The following is a 21,382-nucleotide window of genomic DNA, read 5'->3' on the forward strand; positions in this document are numbered from 1 at the left end:
AAAAGAGACGTCCTAGATTCTTCGTAAAAGAAGAAAATACTACTATCTTGATAGGAAGTATCAGGAATTGATCAATGAATCAATTCATGCTTTGATGTGATACACTCAGATGACTGAGATTTAAACTCCTCTTGTAATTCGTTTAGTTTATCACAACTAATTGGATTACGTAGAGGAGGAGCATTGCTCTCACTGATTAGTAAATCAATATCAACCTCAACATGAATATTATTCATCATATCAACCTCAAGAGATAAGCTCTCAAGCTTCTTTTCAAGCCCTGAAAACACTTTAAGGGATTTTAAACCTGGTGGAGGTTTAGATAGAATTTCTTCTACAGATTTTATTAAATTAGTCATGGAAGAGAATTCTGAAATCCCTGGATCTGGTGGTTCATTTATTGAGATAAAACTTTTGTCCATAGAGTCAGATCGCTACAAACACAGACTTGTAAGGTCTTAAACGTGTTTGCCTGCTCTGATACCAATTGAAAAAGCGGGGGTCTAACAACACCACCCAATATTTCGCTTAGCAATCTGTATGGACTAACTCCGAAATACTTTGCTAGAGAATCAACTAGACATTCAGACTCAATCTAGATAAAAGTATCTCAAGGAGTTAATATCTCTATCTTGATTTGATTTTTACTCAAGCTAAAAACAATAGCGAGTCTTTATCAAATACAAGGAATACTTGGACGGTACCAAAGACCAATGTCCAAGGATCACTCAATATCAATCAACAACCAAAGGTTGGATTTCCAATTGATGATCACGAACACGCAACCTGTATTATTTCAATTATATAAAATATAATGCGGAAAAGAAATAACACAGACACCAGAAATTTTGTTAACGAGGAAACCGCAAATGCAGAAAAACCCCAGGGCCTAGTCCAGATTGAATACACACTGTATTAAGCCGCTACAGACACTAGCCTACTACAAACTAACTTCGGACTGGACTATAGTTGAACCCAAATCAGTCTCCCACCGATCCAAGGTACAGTTGTACTCCTACGCCTCTATTCCCAGCAGCAGGATACTGCGCACTTGATTCCCTTAGATGATCTCACCCACAACAAAGAGTTGTTGCAACCCAAAATCACAGACTTGATAATAAACAGATCTGTCTCACACAGAAAAGTTTATAAAAGGATAAATCTGTCTCCCACAGATAAACCCTAGGTTTGGTTCCGTCTTTTGATATAAAATCAAGGTGAACACGAACCAATTGATAATCCGGTCTTATATTCCCGAAGAACAACCTAGATTAATCAATCACCTCTCTACAATCCTTCCTGACTACACAAGCGGATTGTCGAGGAATCACAAACAGTGAGACGAAGATGTTTGTGACTTCTTTATCTTGCCTATCAGAGAACTCTCACGATCTCAAGCCAATCAATCGATTGTACTCGTACGATAGAAGATGCAAGATCAGATCACAGAACTACGATAAAGTAGTATCGGTCTGGCTTCACAATCCCAATGAAGTCTTTAAGTCGTTAACCTGATTTTAGAGAAGAAAATCAAAGGTTAATGGAGATCGACTCTAGCGGGCGCACTAGTAGCACAGATACGTGTGGGGATTAGTTTTTCACAATGATAGATGTCTCCTTTATATAGCCTTCAAATCAAGGTTTTGCCTTAGTTACAAAGCAATCCATATTCACCGTTAGATGAAAACCTGATTTAGATTCAAGCTAATATTTCTCAACCGTTAGATCGAAAACTTAGCTTGCCACACACACTCGGGTGGACGTTTACTGGGTTCGTGAAAACCATGCCCAAACGTGTACGTGTATGTTAGTTCAACATAGTAACCCAAAAGGTTAACCATATGAGCATTTCATATTAACCTTGTTCTTCTTCACCATAACTAGTTCAATTGACTCAAATTAACTAGTTAAAGAATTGTTAAATTGCTATGAGATCTTATGTAACTACACAAGACACGATTGAAACAAATACGATTCGATTCGATTGAATCGGCTCATGAACATTATAGCCACGGTTTGCATAAAGCATTCCTTAGTAATCTAATGTTTCATGTTCAGAGCACATCTTTAGATCATAACCTCTTAAGTTCACAAACAAGTTTGCGGATTTAAGTTAATCGGTTGAGTTTTCCAAACTCAGTATAAATTCTCGGAAAGAGAACTTCCGCCAGTTTGCGGAATGGGTTCGCAGACTGAGTTCGCGGACTTAGCACACAAACGAGTTTTGGAAAATCCAGCAGAATTTCTCTGTCGAGAACTTCTGACAGTTCGCGGACTGAGTCTGTGGACTGGGTTCGCGGACTTGGCAAGCCAATTCCACAATCCTCCCGATTTCTCTTGATCAACAAAGTTCGAAAACTTCGGTTCAAGGAATACATGGTTATGTAATCTGAACTCTCATTTCAATCATTGAGACATTCTCAGAGGACGCTATGTAGCCGTTATTCACAGACCGATTCACGTCAGAGCAATTCTCAAAGTGATTGAAACTTTTCATGACTTTCGTCACTAGGTGAAGATAAACTTGATCAAAGCGAAACGCTTTACCAACACACGATTTTGAGATAAAAGATAAGCAAGAATGCTCAGCTCGAAATTTCAAATGTGTATGATCTAGTCTATATAGCATACGACTTTTTTCTCATAAGAAGTAGGAGATAGAAGAGATAGACTTTTGCGTGATAGATAAGTTCAAGTCTCCACATACCCTTTTGTTGATGAAGTTCCACGGTTCCTTGTATAGATCTTCCTCATTGTATGATGAATCGCCATGGAGTCCTTGAGCTCAACTACACTTTTCTATCCTAGTCCGAGACTTAGCTATGTAGGCTAGAAATCAAGACTTATAGTTTTGATCACTAACATTGAAAATCATGCTTGAGATAGCAACGCATGCGAGGTTGAACGAGCTATGCTCTAACAGTAACTGGTCCTGGTAACTGATGTAACCGGTCCTGGTAACTTGTGTGACTGATCACAAGTATTTCCATATTGAGGTATAACCGATCCTAGTGATTGGTAGATCCGATTGAAACCATGTATGTGATTTGATATTTGATCAATCACATAGTTATCTTGGAATACAGGTCAATCAATTCTAAACTTTTTTGGAAGTTTAGTATAACCGATTCCAAGAATGTAAATCCATGTAAATATGAATAAGGATTTGCAGTGATAAGATGTCAACATACTTTGAACAAGTAGAATAACTCTTTTCATTTATTGTTCAAAGATATTCCTTAGTACTCAAGGAGATCATGTGCCGAAATAAATTGAGAATCTTCTAATTAAGGTTTTTGGTTTTATATGCTTTAATTACCAGCAATTAAATGCATATCTTTAGAAAATAAAAATTAGTAATGTGCATTTACTAATTGGAGATTTTCTATTGAGAGATTTCGGAAATTTTGGACAAGCATTTATTGGAATTAGAAAAACCGAATTTTGCTATTCATTGCATATCTTGAGAATATTTTCGATTTTGGAAATTCCTTGGTGTCCAAACATCCTTGGTCTATAAATACCTAAGTTTTCATTTCTAGCAAACCATCCTAAGAGTCAGGCAAACTTCATTCTTGTTGTTTCTGGTGGAGCCGTCTATTCGTAGAGGAAAGTATCTTAATTAGGTGAAATCTCTTACGATCGCTTGTTTAAAGACTTCTGTGGGATCAAGAAGCTCTATGAGTACCGTTGGTGGAAAACTAGATAATTGCAGTATTATTAGTTTTCGATTGATTTGATTGACTAACGATTGTTGAAACTTTGATTGCACCTAGTTTGTTTATTCTTGAGAATATTCTCTTCTGATATAAGATTCACTCAAACTAGATCGAAGTATCGATGGGATATTTAGAACTATTTGTAGATCTAAAGACATCTTGTGATAGTCCATTTTTAACAGACTTCGTTCTGTGTGTGATTGATCACAAGATATTCAAGTCGTGTTGTGCAGGTGTTTATTCAAGATTAAAGAAGATTTGAAGACGAAAAATATTTCTTATTAGTTCTCATATCATTGTGTGTGCACAAACCTTGACCGGCTGGGATCCAACTAGAATCGGATTCATTCGATTGGTTAGTTGCATAAGATCGACATCACTTTATAGCTTCTCATTGAGATCTATACTGATTGAGTGCAAATCTAAACTTAACTACTTTTGTAGTTATTGGATAGATTGATCTAATCAGGAAAAGGATTTTATTAGATTAAACGGAAGACCCTTTGCGTATGACTTTAAATATCTTTATCTTGAAAGAATCAATAGAGTTGTTACCAAACAGATTTATTGTTCCTTTACTGTTTGGAATACGATCCAAAGGAATTGTACCAATGCGTGACCTTCGAAGTCGGAAGTGCATGGATACTGAGGAAACTAAGTGAACTAGTGGTAGTTTCTTAGTCTCAACTATACGAAGTTGGTGTAGATTTTTTTATAGCGGCTTAATTATGAGAGTATTCAATTCTGGACCAGGTCCCGGGGTTTTTCTGCACTTGCAGTTTTCCTCGTTAAAAAAATCTTGCTGTGTGATTTACTTTTGTTTTCCGCAATTATATTTGTTTATATATTTTAAAGTAAATTAGACAAACGTTAACTCCGACATACTTGATAGTGATCTTATAGAGTTTGTTCAGTCCGAACATGTTATCAAGTATCACAGTTTGGTAGTCGTATTGTCTCGATCTCGTATCCATATACAATCACACAAAGTGTGAATTCCAATTTGTTGTATTGTCTCGACTCTGTCCATAGAAAATCACTTTTGGTAAGAGGACTTATAGATTATAAACTAAAAGATTGTGGTGTATTTGGGTACCCTCGTCTTTTCACCGACTTCATGGTAGAAATCAAACCAGATTATGTAGGATTTATATTTGTCATATTAACCACCTGGATTTGTATTTTTCTCATGTAACTAACTGGATTTGTGTACTAATATTTAGGTTCAGATTTGCAATTATGTTGAGTAACCACTTGTCCTTAATGAAAAATGACCTTGAACGATCGCCCCGATATATGTAAATCTTCCCCCAAGCTATTTGTAGAATATACATGCGTTGTTTACTATGAACAAGGTTGCTTCTTGTATCATAGATCCAATTATTATGCTTGAGTCTAGATATAACTTGATGATGCCGTATACTGATAGAGACCAGAGAAATACTTTTCATGGTAGTAATATTTACAAGAAATCTCATGCATTAAAATAGATGAAGATTATGATGACCTTGAAACTCATTTCACCATTGCACCCACGTGACATTGCTCAGATCATATGATTTGAAGAAGAAAAAACATTCTTTTTTCATGTTGTTGTTCCCGGTTGTCGTTTATTATCAATCACCTTAACAAGTTGTGGGTTGTTTACTCACAATAAAACTTAAATTTTGTAAGTTATTTCTTCCAGGAAACACTTACAAGTTATCCACAACTTTTTGATGGGTTAAAAAAAACACGCTCGGACATGTGCATAAGCCTACTGAATACTTATTAAAGTGATATGCGTAGTGTCTATCACGAACAAGGTTGCACTTGATATTAAGGGATAAATTTTTAGTGCTTGTAATTAAGGTAGGTAAGACCTATTTGGCTCCGAATACAAGTTGTAACCAATATGCTTGCGGATGTGGGAAGGACTTTCGCTTGCGGCGTAATAAGGCTACAATGTTCGCTGCTAGGTTAGGCCAGGATGTTATTTGTGTTAAGTTCGATTCTTCGAACAACAGTCGAGCATAAATATATAGAATGACTCATTAATTCTGCTAAACTGGAACTGGACAGGTTTGCAAATCTATGACATTTCTCAAATTCAGGTCACATGGGTTTGCAAACCGGTTTTGTGAACCTTGGGATTTCGCGAAAGTCAGATGGTAGGGGTTTACGAACCTACCTAATTCCCGAACTTAGATATAAAGGGTTTGCAAATTGTGTTTGGAAACTTCTACAGTTAGCGGAATTCAGATTGACTTTTGTAAAACATACAAGTATGTTTAGTTATTGTCAAGCAGTTCTTTTCTCATATAATAATTTGAAACATTCCCAATATCCATATACAATATGCATTGTTGCTTGGATAATTTCCAAATGATTAACTTGAAACAAAAATAGTTCTTGGACAATCAAATATTTTTTAACTAACATTGTTAAGGATTTAGAACATCCATTGTTTGAATCATATTTCGAGAGTTTAACCAGGATAAGCTGGAACTCGAATTTTTTTCTTTATTAGACTAGAAACCAAGATATAATTTTGTACATCTATCATTGACAACAAGCTTGAAATTTCAAAACTTGTGAGTTCAGCCGAGCATGCTCTAACAATATATATACTGCATAATATAATTTAAAAATAATATCAAGGATTATAGAATCGTTTATGACTTTCCTCTTCGAATGTAGATTGTTCCTTCGCGGGGATATAAATACAGTTGTCATAATAATAATAAAATAGTACGCGACATTAAAATTATTTATCCTTTATGCGCCACCGCTTACGGGTCTATCAATCAGCTCTAGTTCTTCCAAGTATGATCAAATTCTTCATTGTTTGAATCAAGTATATTGGGCCTTATTTTTCACAACGCTTATTCGCACATTTTGTTTTTGTTTTTGTATTGGAGCTTCATAAACAACTAGTACTGCTACAAATTTTCTCAACTTGGAGTTTTTCCCTCCTTTTTTTTTTGATTTATGGTATTCTTCCATCACATTTGTGTGATACTTATGAGGTGCCACTTGATCTATACCGACCTTCATTGATTTACAAGAAATTTATTGCGTAATTGAGCATGGTTTGAAACTATATTTATGTGATTTGGAAAGCTGTTGTTGGAAATTTTATGTAAGAAACTAATGGATTCCATTAACTATATTCTACAAAACTGGCTTACAAGGATAAGGTGCCCAAGGTTTATAAATTTCACAAATACTAAGGATATAGGCGATGCAGGATTATTTCTAACACTCATTCTCAAACTCAACGATGGGTTGAGTTTTCATACGAGATTAACATTGAGCATGGCTCGTAGGATGCAATAAGCAAATTATATCACACAGATTGCGACACGCCAACTGTTGCATGGAGACTTTGGTTTAAGGATTGCGATACGCATATTGCGGCCCCATAAACACCAAATGAACTAGACCTTGGAACACAGAGTCCACACACCATCGAAAACCTCGTTATGCTATGATGACGATTTAGAAACCAATCAGCCTAACTATCCTTGAAAACCAACTTGTAAGGATAGGGTCGCCCAAGCTTATAAACTTCACAAATCCTGAGAATTTAGGCGATGTGAGACTATTTTTAATAGTTTTTTACCAGTTATCTTATCAAACACCTTGTATAATTGAAGTGTGTCATCAATTTACTTATATGTCATGCTCAATCCTTTTGTACCTATGATTCTAAGATTACTCATGATCACATAGTGTAAGTCTTAACCAAATCATGTGATAGTCCAGTTCAAATACTTCTTTTGGATAGAGTTCAATCTTCAATCTTTTGTATTCAATGCTCGCAATTGGAGATGTTGAAAATATATCAACTTAAGACTCTAAAACCAAAACTCCAAGAGTGCGATAATCGAGTTCTTCTGTCATCTAAACACTGATAAATTTCCAAGACTAACATACAACGCCCCTGGTGCTTAATCGAGCCCTACTGTAACATTTTTATTTCTAAAGATTAATGACATGATGATCTTCTTCATGAACCTCATAGTGTATTCTGAATTATGCGGAACATTTTGGGTAGCTTTTTGGAGCTTGATTGGTGTCAAGACAAATGGGACGAAAAGTCGTGCGACGCTGACTTAATCAACCTCAAATTTCTCTTCGATCTTTTTTCCAGTTCATGATTCCTCTCGGAAATTTGAATTAGATTCTCAAGTCCTCTTAATGATTCTTAGTTGACTGATTACTTTTTTCTTACTTTTGATTTCTTATCTTTGCAAATTGAAGTTTTTTATGTTGACCTAGCCCTAGAATTTTTCTGAAACTTTTAATCTTTGCTTCTATTACTTAATCCGTTGTGATCTTTATAACCCTTTAGTATTGTGTCTTTGATTTAGTTTTATCTTATCTCTGATTTCGTCCTAATTCAAAGTTTTTTCTCTCTGTTTTCAAATTTAGGTCATGAGCTAATGAGGGTGCAGACATAGAGATTCAGAGGCATCATCATGAGATTATCAATTCAACAACTACTTGAGATGACAACTCTTCTCTAGATTTTGGTATGGTTCTCTGATACTTCTCAACTGGAGTTATATCTTAATACAAAAGATTCTGATTCAGATAAGGGTTAAATTAAAAATTTAGTCAGTTGGATTTTCTTCCTGGGGTGCTTGAGATCCTGCTTAAAGTAGGGATTTGATTTATGCTATTACTACAAAGATTATTTTTCTCTGTCAAGTTAATCTTGGGAATGATCTTAGATGAAGATGTTTTTATTCACTTTATGATTATAACTCTATGAAGGTTAACTAGGAGTTGTAGGCTTTAATCTCTCTGTTTGGTTGCTTGTGGGAGTTAATCTTCAGCTCCTCTATATTAAAAGTTGGGATTTGATGTATTCTATTACTACAAAGATTTTTATTCTCTGTCATGTTAATCTTGGGAATGGTCTTAGATGGAGATGTTTTATTCTCATTATGATTATTATTACATGAAGGTTTACTAGGGTTTGTAGGCTTTAATCTCTCTGGTGATTGCTTGTGGGAGTTAATCTTCAGCTCCGCTATATTAAAAGTTGTGTTTAACCATTATTAAATTATAATTTATCTTATTCTTTAATATAAAGCTGACTCAAAGTAATTAAGAGTTCACTAATGATATTATGAGGTTGGGTGGCTAATTCGGTTTTCTTGCAACACTTGGCATTACTCTTCTTTTTCTCTCCTCTAGTCCTTTGATCTTCTGTGAATGGATAATATGTTTATTATTCTGTTCAGATTCCTCCAATTAATTGTCATTCCTAAAAGAAAGTGTTGTCAAAATCTTAACTATAGGCATGCACTTTCCTTAGCTTTCCAAGAATTTGCTTCTGCATATTCCTTAGTCTCTCCCTATATTTATCTCCTTCTCCTCGTTTCTCTTCACTCATCTTTTTTTGAAGTTTCTATCTTATCTCTATCTGAAAGTTTCTTCTAAACTTGTCAATGGAAATCCCTGCTGCTCATGTTAGAGTCCTTGACTTAGATGAAGATGTTGAGAAATTTCCATTTAGGTTTGCTGCTCTGTTTTGTGATGATAGTCATAATTATCATAAGACTTCTGTAAAGCATCATCTCAATAGAATTTGGACTATTGGTTCTCCAGACTTTAAGCTTGCAAAACCTTATGTGCAAGGTATGGGTATCCAAAATTTGTTTGTTGTTATGTTTAAGAAGAGTAAGGATAGAGATATTGCTTTTCTTGCTAGGCCCACACTTTTATTTGGTCAACTCTTTGTAGTTCAACCTTTGGGTGACTTGGATTCCATTTTTGATTTGGTATGGGAAAAAACTTTAATGCTAATACCCATTCATTCTGATTTGGTTAACAAAGGGAGAGCTAGAGAGGTCCTACATCATATAGGAACTTTTGTTTCAGTGGATACTCCTCCTGGGAATCTTTATGAAGCTAAGCTAATGGTTCCCTTAAAATCTCCTTTGACTAGAAAAGTGGTTATCAACATCAGTAGGAGAACTTATTATATATCTGCATTTTACCCAAAGTTGTCATTTCGTGCTTGCAATAAATGTTTTGTATTATACCATGTTGAGGAAAGATGCAGGGAGATACAGATGAGGATATTTGTTAGGGCTTTGCCTGCTCCAACACTGAGGGCTACACGTGTTGTTGTTACAAATGTGTTGCCTAACTTTGAAGCTGGTGAAAGTTCAAATGTTGTGAAGGCCAATGTTGTTGTTGCTGCTGCTGTGGTTTCAGATGATCACTCAAATCCGTCTGCCATCTCTGTCAGTTTGCAACCCTCTGCAGCTCTTAGAAACAACAGTTCTTCTTTCTTTGCTCCTGTTATGTCATCTGTTAAGCCTAAGGTTTCTCCTTTGACAATTAGGGAGCCTGTTTCTTCTCAACCATTTTCTGCTATGCAATCCCAATCTCTTATGAACTCAACTGGATTTTCGACTTTTGAAAAATTTTCTTTTGAAGATGATGGACTATTGCATGATAGAAAAGGGAAAAGAGCTAGGACAGTCTTTGAATCTGTATATCTTGGCTCTAGTTCAATATATTATTCTTATGATATGATGCCTACTCCACGTTCGCCTCCAATTACTTCTGTGCCTGCTTTTACTCCACCTGATGATGTTTCCTTCAAGGCGGGTAGTTTAGATCTCACTATAAACCAAAGTAATTCTGATGTTAATGTGATTTGGTCTACATCTTGTACTGCATATGCTCAGTCTGTGTTCACTTCTGCTGGCTTCATATTCAGCTCTGCCTCAGAACTGAACCACTCCTCAGAAGTTTTGATGCACTCAAGTCAGGATAATGGCTTTATTTTCAATGCTGATCAGAATGAAGAGTTCAAGAATGAGTTAGTGCTGGAACCTGTACCTTTGGCTTCGCTTCCACCTGAACCTGTTGTTACAGATGAAGAGTTTGAAAAACAAATTGATCTCATGATGATGGACAATGTCTCTATGGATGCGGTACCCCCTGTGGCTCATGACCATGTAAGTAACTTGTATCTTTCCCCTTAAATTTTCTTGTATTTTCAATATCTTGTTTAGTTCACAATTTAGTCTTTCCTGTTTTTTAGTGTGCCTCGCTTTTCCCTGGTGCTTTTTTTTTGTTTTCTGCTTCTTTCTTCTTTTGTTGGTTGCTTTGGTTTGTGTTTACCTGAGCTATCATGAAGTTTTTGTATTGGAATATCAATGACTGCTGCTCTGATAGGAAATGGCTTCATCTTTTAAGCCTATTTAAAAAATATAAATTTGATGTTATCTGCATGATTGAAACCATGGTTGATAATGATATGATTAAGAAATTTAGCCATCACTTGCCATTTGATTCTTGGTATGTAGTCCCCTCAGTAGGAAAATCGGGAGGTCTTGCTCTTGGATATTTTGAGAAATCTAACTTAGAAGTTATCAATTCCTCTATCAATATGATACATGTGGTGTGTGATATTACTCCTTGTATTAGAAACTACTTAATATCTTTCGTAGGAGAACACAATGGAACATATTAAATAGTATAAATGAAGATGCTAACGGACCTTGGATGCTTTTAGGAGATTTCAATTTTATTTTACATGAGTCAGAAAAACAAGGAGGTATTGCTGAAAACTCTTTAGTCCCAGATTTTATTAGAGCAAAAATGATTGATCTGAATATGAATTAAATCTTCTTTTTCGGTAACCTTTTCACCTGGTGCAATAGAAGGTTTAAGAATCCTGCTGAGCTTATTTTCGAAAAGTTAGATAGAGGTTTTATCAATGATAAGTGGGTGTCTGTTCTTCCTCAAACTAGAGTTACAAACTTAGGTAGAGTTTATTCGAACCATATTCCAGTACTTTTAAACTATTTTCATTTGGAAAAAAAGCTTCACATTTCGTATAAACTCTTCAAATGTTGGCAATTGAGCCCTGATTTTAAGGATGTTTTGTCTAATTCTTGGTCTAAACAAGTAAAGGGATCTCCGAGTTTTATAGTGGCTGGTAAACTCCGAAATATGAAAAATGATTTGTGTCTCTGGAATGTTAACTCTTTTTGTCATATCAAAACCACCATTCTTAGGCTGAACACTGAAATTGAAAGACTTCAATCGATGTTGTATTCCCCTGATTTAGACTTTTTCATTTTAAACTACTCTAAGCAGCTTGACTATTGGTATAAAATTTAGAATTCTTTTTATAAACAAAAAAGCTAGAATAAATTACTTTATTCGTTATGACAAGAATACTCAATTCTTTCATAACACAATAAAGCTTAGAAATATGTATAATACCATTCATACGGTTAGGGATGATCAAGGTAACTGGTTAGAGTCTAGAGAACAAGTTGTTTCTCTGTTTGAAAGTCATTTTAAAAAGGTTTTTCTCTCTTTTAACCCAAATACTGTTGATATTCAAATGTTAAGCCTATTATCTCTGATGAATTGAACCTCTCTCTAATGGAAATACCCACCATAGATAAAAAAATTTCTACAATTAAGAATATGGAACCTCGGAACTCTCCTGGACCGGATGGTTTTCCGGCGGGGTTTTTTCGTGATAACTGGACCATTGTTTCTGATCAGGTTGTAGAGCACATCCAGAATTTCTTTAAGACTAAGTTTTTATTGAAGCAATTGAATTACTCTTTCATAGCCCTAATTCCAAAGGTGCAAAATCCTCGAACGCCGAATGATTTTCGACCTATCAGTTTAGCCAACACTGTCTACAAAATAATTTCTAAAATATTAACAAATTGACTGAAACCTTTACTTGATACTATAATTTCTCCGTTTCAGTCAGCTTTTGTCTCTAATAGACAGATATAGGATAACATTATAATAAGTCATGAGATCTTACATTCTTTTAGAAGAATGAATAAGAGAGTTAAAAAAAGGTTATATGGCCATTAAGCTTGATCTTTCGAAGGCTTTCGATAGATTAGAATGGTCTTTTGTCATAGCGATCTTCTAGAAACTCGGTTTTTCGGATGTTTGGTGTCATTTAATCTTTCAATGCATTAGTATTGTCTCGTATTCAGTTCTTGTCAATGGGTCTACGGGGGAAGTTTTCTCTCCTTCTAGAGGTATTCGCCAAGGGGATTGTTTGTCCCCCTATATTTTTATACTATGTATGGAAGCTCTTTCTCAAATGCTTCTCAAAGCGGAATCGAGCAACCTGGTTCAAGGTTTCAAGGTTAAAAACAACTGTCCAACTATTACTCGTTTATTTTTACTGACGATTGTATGTTGTTCTCCAGAGCTTCAATTGCATATGCTAGAAATCTTTTGCAAATATTGAACAAGTTTGCTCAAGCTTCAGGTCAGGCGATTAATTTTCAAAAATCTGATTTTTTTCACTAGCGCGAATATGCATCATAAACACATAAAATTGCTTTCTAGAACTTTGGGAATAAAATATCTGTCTAGCTCTGAAAAATACTTAGGAACTCCTTTGTTTACTACTAGAGATAAAACAAAATCTTTTCAGTTTTTGATTGACAAGTTCTATGCTAGATTGGGCAATATGAAAAAATCAAATCTGAATGGTGCTAGTAGAACTGTAGTAACTAAGCATGTTCTGTATACTCTTGCAACTTATCACATGTCATGTTTTCCCTTTCCGAAAAAACTTACTTCTAAGTTTGATGCTATTCAAAGAACTTTTTGGTGGGCGAAGAAAAACCCACGTCGTGCAACTTATTTTCGTTATTGGCTTGATATTGGAAAATCTAAGAGTTGTGGTGGTCTAGGTATTAGGAACTCCTTTGCTCTGAATTGAGTTTTTATCTCTAAAATAGCTTGGCGAATTACTTAGTTTCCTGATCACTTAATTCCTAAGTTCTTGAAAGCTAAGTATTTTCCAAATCAAAACTTACTGGAAATTGATAAAGCTGCTGACACTTCCTCACGGATTTGGAAAGGTATTGTAAACAGTCTTAGCTTCTTAAAGTTGAACGTAGTCTACAAGATAAACAATGGTACCTCTACTAGAATATGGTCTTCAATCTGATTGCCTAACTCTACTACCCCTCCTTTGTCTATTAATCCAGACTACAATAACTTTACCTTTGTTAGTGAGCTTATTGATTCTCAACATAATATCTGGAATGTTGGACTTATGAATGCTTTGTTCTGCCCTGAAGATGTTGTAAAAATTCGTTTTATTCTTCTTAATGCTCTCTGTGATGATAATATTATGTGGGCTCACACAAAAGATGGTAATTTCTCTATAAAGTCTGCTTATAAGGTTTTCACAAATGAGTATTGCTCTGCTTAAGATTCAAATTTTTGGAAAATGATTTAGTCTCTTCACTGTTTTCCTAAGATCAAGTTCTTTATGTGGAAGGTGTTTTCCCATATGCTGCCTGTTAACTCTACTATGAATGCCTATAATACTTCCATTGATACCTCTTGTCCCCTTTGCTTATGTGACTCGGAAACTGTTCTTCATATCTTCTTTCAGTGTACAGTGGCTTTGCATATTTGGTTTGCTCTTTCGTTGCAGCATTTACTCTTTGCAGATTTTCCTTGGCCTGATGAGTATTTCCTTAAATGGTTTGATGTGAGGCTAGGTCAATCTCCATTTCCAGTGGGTTGGCCTAGCATTGTCGCAATTGTTATGTGGTGCATTTGGAAGATGCGTTGTGAAGTAGCTTTTCAGAATGTAACTATAAATTTGGATAAAGTCATTCTCAACACTAGAAGAATGATAAATACCTATATAGTTTCCCCTGTGGTGCATGCTGTTTGGAAGGCTGTTAAAACTCCCCTTCAGAATGTTACTCACATACTTTTCTTAGATGGCTCTTTCAAAAAAATTAACATGGTTGTTGGTATGATCTTATGTGATGTTGCAGGTGGTTTGAAATTTTCTCGTGTTGATTTTGGTTTAGTTTCAGATGCAGTTGGTGCTGAGGCTATTGCTATGTTTTTTGCTATCTCCTGGGCTCAGGAGTTGAACTTGTCCAAAGTCCTCTTTGTTAGTGACTGCCTCCAAGTTGTGGATTTTGTTAATGGAGTCAGTTGCTCGGCCGGGTGGAGAAGTAGTGATCTTCTAGCAGATTGTCGAAGTTGTCTTTCTAATAGTAATGGGTATAATCTTGTGTATATTAGGCGTGAAAAGAATAAATTTGCAAACCGGCTTGCACGTCGGGTTAGGAAGTTGTGTATTAAAGCTGTGTGGAGTTCTTTTCCTCCTTTTTTGAACTATCCTGAGAGGAATGAACAACTTGTGGAAGTTTCTAAGTCCCTTCTTTGTTAAATGAAATGGTTGTTTCTCAGCAAAAAAAAAAAAAAAAAAAGAATTATACGGCACATGAGCCCCACACCAAATAAACAAGTTTGTTTGGAATTTGGAGAAGGCCTACTATATAATATAACAAACCAGCTTCTTATATGCCATAACAAAACTTTTAACCTTCCATTGGATAAGTCTTGTCTAGTCTAGACTTTTCTTTCCTCCTTAGTCCTAAAACTTGGTTCGTGAAAACTTCTCATTTCCGGACAAACTTTGAAGTTTTTTCTTTTAACAGTTTAACAAGATTAATTTCCTTGCTACTTTCAAACTGGGATTATTGATATCATTAACCAATAGCTTTACCACCTAACTATAATTTTCATCGTTGGGTTACTAGTTTGAATTATTGTAGAAGACCTAATATGCTATGTTCTCTTCTCTGTTATCTCTTCTTCTTGGGTTTCCTTAAAAGAGGTTTTAGCAAATATTGTTGTACCAAGAAAAATATTGTACGTATTGTATTTTAAAGGAGTTTATAATACTGTGAAGAGACCTTAAATAGGCATCAAAATTACAGTTCTTTATAAATTGATTTAACGTTAATCATATCATATTCTTGCTCTTAAAATTAAGATTTAACGATTAATCATATCATATTCTTGCTCTTAAAAATTAACTGGTACATACATGATGATTGATTTCCTTTTGTAAATAATTTGATTCTTATTAGAGCAAGTCTTATGGTGGAATCCAACCTATTCCAACTGTGGAAAAACTATGGAATGTCAAGTCTAATGGCTTCCAAGTTGGGGTTTTCCACAGAAAATCCAAGCAAGGTTCCACCGTTTCATGGAAGGGTTCGTGGAATCCATCTGAACGCCAATAACAATAGCGTTTTTTTTTGTCCGTAGATTTAGGATGAGTTGTTGAAATCTAGCGGCTGAGAAAAAAACGCTATTCTTAATAGCGTTTTCACTATTCCACCACTACACTTGCACTTCCATCCACGATTCCAAATGCTGAGGTGGCGTGGAAGATGGGAGATGGAACTCTTCCACCATAAGACTTGCTCTTAGAGATTAAATTTTATTATTGGATAAAGAATATTATTACAAGAAATTAGTTGGAAGCCAAACAAGCTAAACTCCAACAACATACTACTACATTAGTTGAGCAGATTGTCATGCTAGCCTACCGGTGAGCCTCACGAGGAACCTTCCAAGGGAGCCAAACCACATATCTAGGGGGACTGATTATATCACAAGGGAGGCAAACTAACTTTACCTTCCATGTCAAATTCTGTAATATTGCGCCATCAGAACTCTAACCCGAGACCTCCTGAAACGCATCAAATCTTAAAAATTATGTATGGGACGGCCTACTGAAATGCATCAAACCTTAGAAATTATGTATTGTTGTCTTTTTTTTTTTAATTTATTTCTTCTGAAGTATTTGATTTGACGACGAGGATACGGATGAAAAATCACATGTTAGAGTAGGGTTAGCTTATCATTTATTTGTTTTTGGTAAGTATTCACATAATGGCATATCATTTTTGATCAAATTATTGGTCAACTGGTCAAGGAACCCGTCTCGTATACTTTGTAAAGCAGTTAAAACTTTAGTGAACAGTGAAGATTCATGCAAGATAAAGGTCAAACAAAGGATGCCGAGCCAAACTTTTGAATGGAATAATTAGCCATTAAAAATTCGTTTTGAACTAGGTTAGGTCTTAATTCATGTCTGTTAAACACAGTACAAAATCATTAGCGTAAAGAAGAAGAACCAACATTATTAGAACCCAAAACCCGCTAATGTTTTAGATAATCATTGTAGTAGTAAAATGATTAGTACCTTAAAAGTCTATTAACAAGTAATTAACATCGACTAATCAGAAAAATTCAAAGGAACAAAAAGGATAGCAAAAATGGGTGAGAGAAAGAGCCCACAAAGATCTAATGGTGAGACCGACAAAAAGAGCTTGTCGTTGCACTTCTCAAGGTCAGTATTGGAAGGCAGAAAAGGATGCGAATAAGTGTAGCAGTACTGCAGGTAGTGCAACATACTTATGTGTGGGTGCTCTAAAAAGTTAAAAGATTATATATGGTCGGGTGATGTAATTAACAAGAATATTAGTAGATAACGCTGATCTATATGTTGGGCAAAAATGACATGATATTATAAAAAGATGTTCATTAAAGTAGTGAATAAGAGAGAAAAGAAAAGAAAAAAAAAAGGTTTATGAAAGTGAAATTTGTTTCAAAGCATTTCACTATACTATATGGATCTGGATTTTTCATAAGAGAGAAAAAATAGCTTCACGTGGAGTCAATCAACAATACATTTCAACTTCAAATCACAGAGATGTTTATTTTTTATGTTTTTTCTTTGATGGTCAATCACAATATTGTTCATCAACCAAAGATCTGCTTATACACAGGATAAGCCACAAAATTTTAGCAACCATTCATGATAGCTCCTATGAAACTTAACAAATCAAAAAAATATATTCAACCAGTTGGATGGACAAACTAGATTTTCCGTTATGGTAAAAATAATTGGCGGCGTACAAATAAGCGTGTGGTGAAAGGGCGGCTGTTAGTGGTTGAACGAAATCTGCACGCTGGAAGCAAGACCGCTGGCGGTTGAATGTAAGCCGCTTGCGATCCTAGTAAAGCCGTCAACGGCCAAATTGCTACATTAAAAATATGGTTACTTGCTATAAATTATCACCGCTTTCAAATACTCCATCACACCAAAACTCGCTTCTCTTGAATTTTCTCTAGTAAATCTCTTCTATCCCGGTGTTTTAAATTTCTTAAGTGAAATGTCTCAAAAAGCTATTTTATTTTTTTATGATACCAAACTTGAAGCTGTTGTTTCTAAGATATGTGGTAATTTTAAAAAGATTGAAAAAAGTAAAAGGGAAATGCAAGTTTTAGAAGTTAATCCAAGAAAATATTCCTGCTAAAATGCAAAGAAAACTCCAGTTTTGAAAGTGAACAATCGAAGTTACAAAAAACAAAAGAAAAATATATCACCGGCGCATTGAATGGAAGATACGTCAAATAAAGAAAGTTGTACTCCAGTTTTTATTAAAGTCATTATTTAAGTTCTTATTATTTTCTAAGTTTATATCATATAAAAGAAAGTTGAAACTTATTAGACTTCCATTTTATACTCCTTCCGTTTCTGGAAAAGTGTTACTTTCACTTTTTCAATTTGGCCTAATTTTAGGCTAAAATGAAAAAGTGAAAGTAACACTTTTCCAGAAACGGAGGTAGTATTAAGCAATACTTATTACATTTAGAATTCCATATAAAGTAATTTGATTTCATAACGACAACAATAACATCAAAATGTATTGGATTAAAGCAACTAAAATGGATTAAACCCAGGAACATACAACTTAAAAAGTCAGAGCATTCAAAATAATGATCTGTAAGGATGTTGAAATAAGCATCGTAAAGAAAAGGTTTGCAGTTAGTTTGCTGCCATATATCTAGAGCTATTTGGATCACTTCATCTTCAGTTACACCGTTAAACTTTTGTCGATCAATTTTCCTTACCCGCGCAAGAAATTACGTGAATGCATGATTAATTGCTTGAGAACGAGAAAACAATACATGAGCATCTCAGTTTCTAGGGTTCCTTGAAGCGAACATAAATATTCTGACAAAAAAACGTGTGCGACATGGCTTGATCAATAATAACATGTCCTAGAGTATGAAAAATATAGGCTTTACAAATAGCTAAATCCTCTTCTTGAGAATAATTAGGACCACAAACTTAGGCAGATATTTTTTTGGGATATTTTTCTACAGATTTAGAGATTAGGAGCTTGAGAATAAAAGATTAAGATTGAAGTGAAATTATAAGATTTTGTGGTACATAAGGTGTGATTTTGGGTTAGGAATAGTTGAATTTATAGGGTTTAGAGTCGCTGGATATGGATCCATTGGCGGTCAAAGTAGCTCCGCGCAGCTTCACCTTGAACGCCTATATAATAACGACTCTATGTTTTCTTATAAATACCACACTACTTCCGTGATCAACCCAACCTTGATGCCATGATGGTTCAAGAAGAAGAAGAAGAAGAAGAAGAAAAGTTTGCAACATTGTGCAAAAACTTCAAACTTAAAGCCAAATTGAAGAAGAAGTTATTACACTACGAGCATTGTGGAGATGGAGATCACGAATTCAAACGTTATTTGCAAAGAATTAGTGGATGCTCAAAGCTCGGTTGGAGGACTTTTATGCATTTCTGCACTTCTACAGAAGAAGACACACACGGAAAGCACTTCTGGGAATGTCCTATGTGTTTTATGGTGGAGTGGACTGATAAAGCGTAGGAAATAATTGATTCACTATCATTTCATGTTTTACTTTGTTGTTATGTTGTGTTATGTTTATTTAATCAATGAAAATTTCTTTGCATTGTCACCATCAGTATCATAACTAATTTGTGTTATGGTTACTTTGAATGTTCAGTCAAGCTTGGAAGGCGAAAGGACTGCCGCAGATACTTCCCACATTGCTAATGTTCTTGGTTCCACTTCATATGCAGCTTCATCGTTCAATAGTTTGCGATGATTGTTCACTAGTGACCTAGGAATTGAGTGATTTGCTGACATCAAATGAAAACGATACGACAATCCTTCAACCCCACGCATAAACGGGTTCCTTGTTTCTGCCACGAACATTGTATCACCCAAAAACACGGAATCGACGCGGCTTCATTATTGCTATTTCTCTTGTTTGAAAAACATAGGCTCTATAAATAGCTAAATCCTCTTCTAGAGTGTATTTAGGACCATGAACTCTGGGATGTATTTTTAGATAATTTTTTAGCGAAATTTAAAGGTGTAGAAGGTGTGAATAAATAGTTGAAATGAGCTTAATTTATCTGAAACTCATCGAGAGCCGTTGGATGATTAGAGTTTGTATCTATTCAAATATATTAGTTAGTGTCCAATCTAGGACCGCGTGCGGATGGTGTTGAACCGCCACCGGATTACGTTCATTTTTCGCTGATGTATCGTAGTACAATGATGAAGTTATTGGATGATAGATATTAATGACTTGAGTTCGAAATTCGTCTAACACTAAATGTGTTATCGATCCAAAAGAAAAAAGCTCTGTTACGTTGACTTTTAAGTTTTACTCCGGTAACTGAGACGGCCAATCTTACTTAATACTTAAGTTACTGATTGTACCTCTGCAATTCAAGGTCCAAACCAAAGTCCCCGTTGTAATTGGCTTTCCTTGATCAAGCAACACTATTTACCACTAGTAAACCAGGACCCATTGCAGTTCCTAGCCAACGAACACTAATTGAGTCAATAACCGAAAAGCCGTGTCACCAAGCTTTTCTTGTTGAGAGAGAGTAGTGGGGACCTTTATGCCCATCGTTTCATGTCCCTGGTTAGGGTATACAAAACAAGGTCCACCTGACCCTGAAGACTCGCTAGCCCACGAAGTACACACCAAAGTATCGTCTCTCTTTTTAACAATAAGATGATTGCAGTCATTTGGTTTTAGATCAGACGGGTGGTGGCAATGTTACTACTATTCGTTTTCAACTTGCTTTTTCTCAATGAAATGAATTTGCTTTTCTTTCTTTCTTTCTCTCTATGAATTACTTTTCATTTGTTTTCCAACACAGAGTAAGGATTAAAAGATAAAGGTGGGGAACACATTTATGTTGTAGTTAGAAAAACATACACAACAGTAGTAAGTTCTAGTAGTAGTTTATGACCTACAGGGTTACTACAGGGTTAGGATAACACGTTCATGTTGCATTAGAAACAGTAGTAATGGCTTTTAAGATGAAGAAAGGAATATATGTTTTCAGTGTGGACCAATCATCCAATGGAACAAACGCTGGCTTTGTCTACCTAGTGCTACAGATCAATATGGTGATCTTATGGGCATGTTTTTATATAAATTTATTTTGTGTTTCTTTCCAGAAAATGTGATTTTGCTTGGTGTTAGGGGGTTTGATTTATGGTAGGGAGTTGGTATTATTCTTGAATTGGGGGATGTATTTTCATTTATAATCTTGTTGTATTGTTGGAAGTTCTAAGATTTGGGATGGGGTCCCTATGAGTATGAGCTAGCTAAGAAATAAAAGTGCCTTGTAAAAGGCCTCTCTAGTAGCGTGTCGTGTTTCCATTCTCTCTTCCATTGCAGAAACGCATACAAGAAAGATGGTTACTGGCAAGGCATAGAATGATTGTGTCTTGCCTTGTTCTTTCTCTTGTCCCCCTCTTAAATCGATCACTCTCTTATTCCAATAACATCTAAGAGAGAAAAAAGAGGAGAAGTAGGTGTTACAATATCAACACTGGCCAACCTTGGCCCCCTTTGAACACATGAATCATGCCATTGCCACCTCTCTCAATCTACCAAACACTCATTTCATATATATGCATCATTATGCATCTATCTGTGCCTAAACTACAAGGTCCTTAAATAG

This window comes from Papaver somniferum, chromosome 10, assembly GCF_003573695.1.
Source record: "Papaver somniferum cultivar HN1 chromosome 10, ASM357369v1, whole genome shotgun sequence".
Lineage (NCBI taxonomy): Eukaryota > Viridiplantae > Streptophyta > Magnoliopsida > Ranunculales > Papaveraceae > Papaver > Papaver somniferum.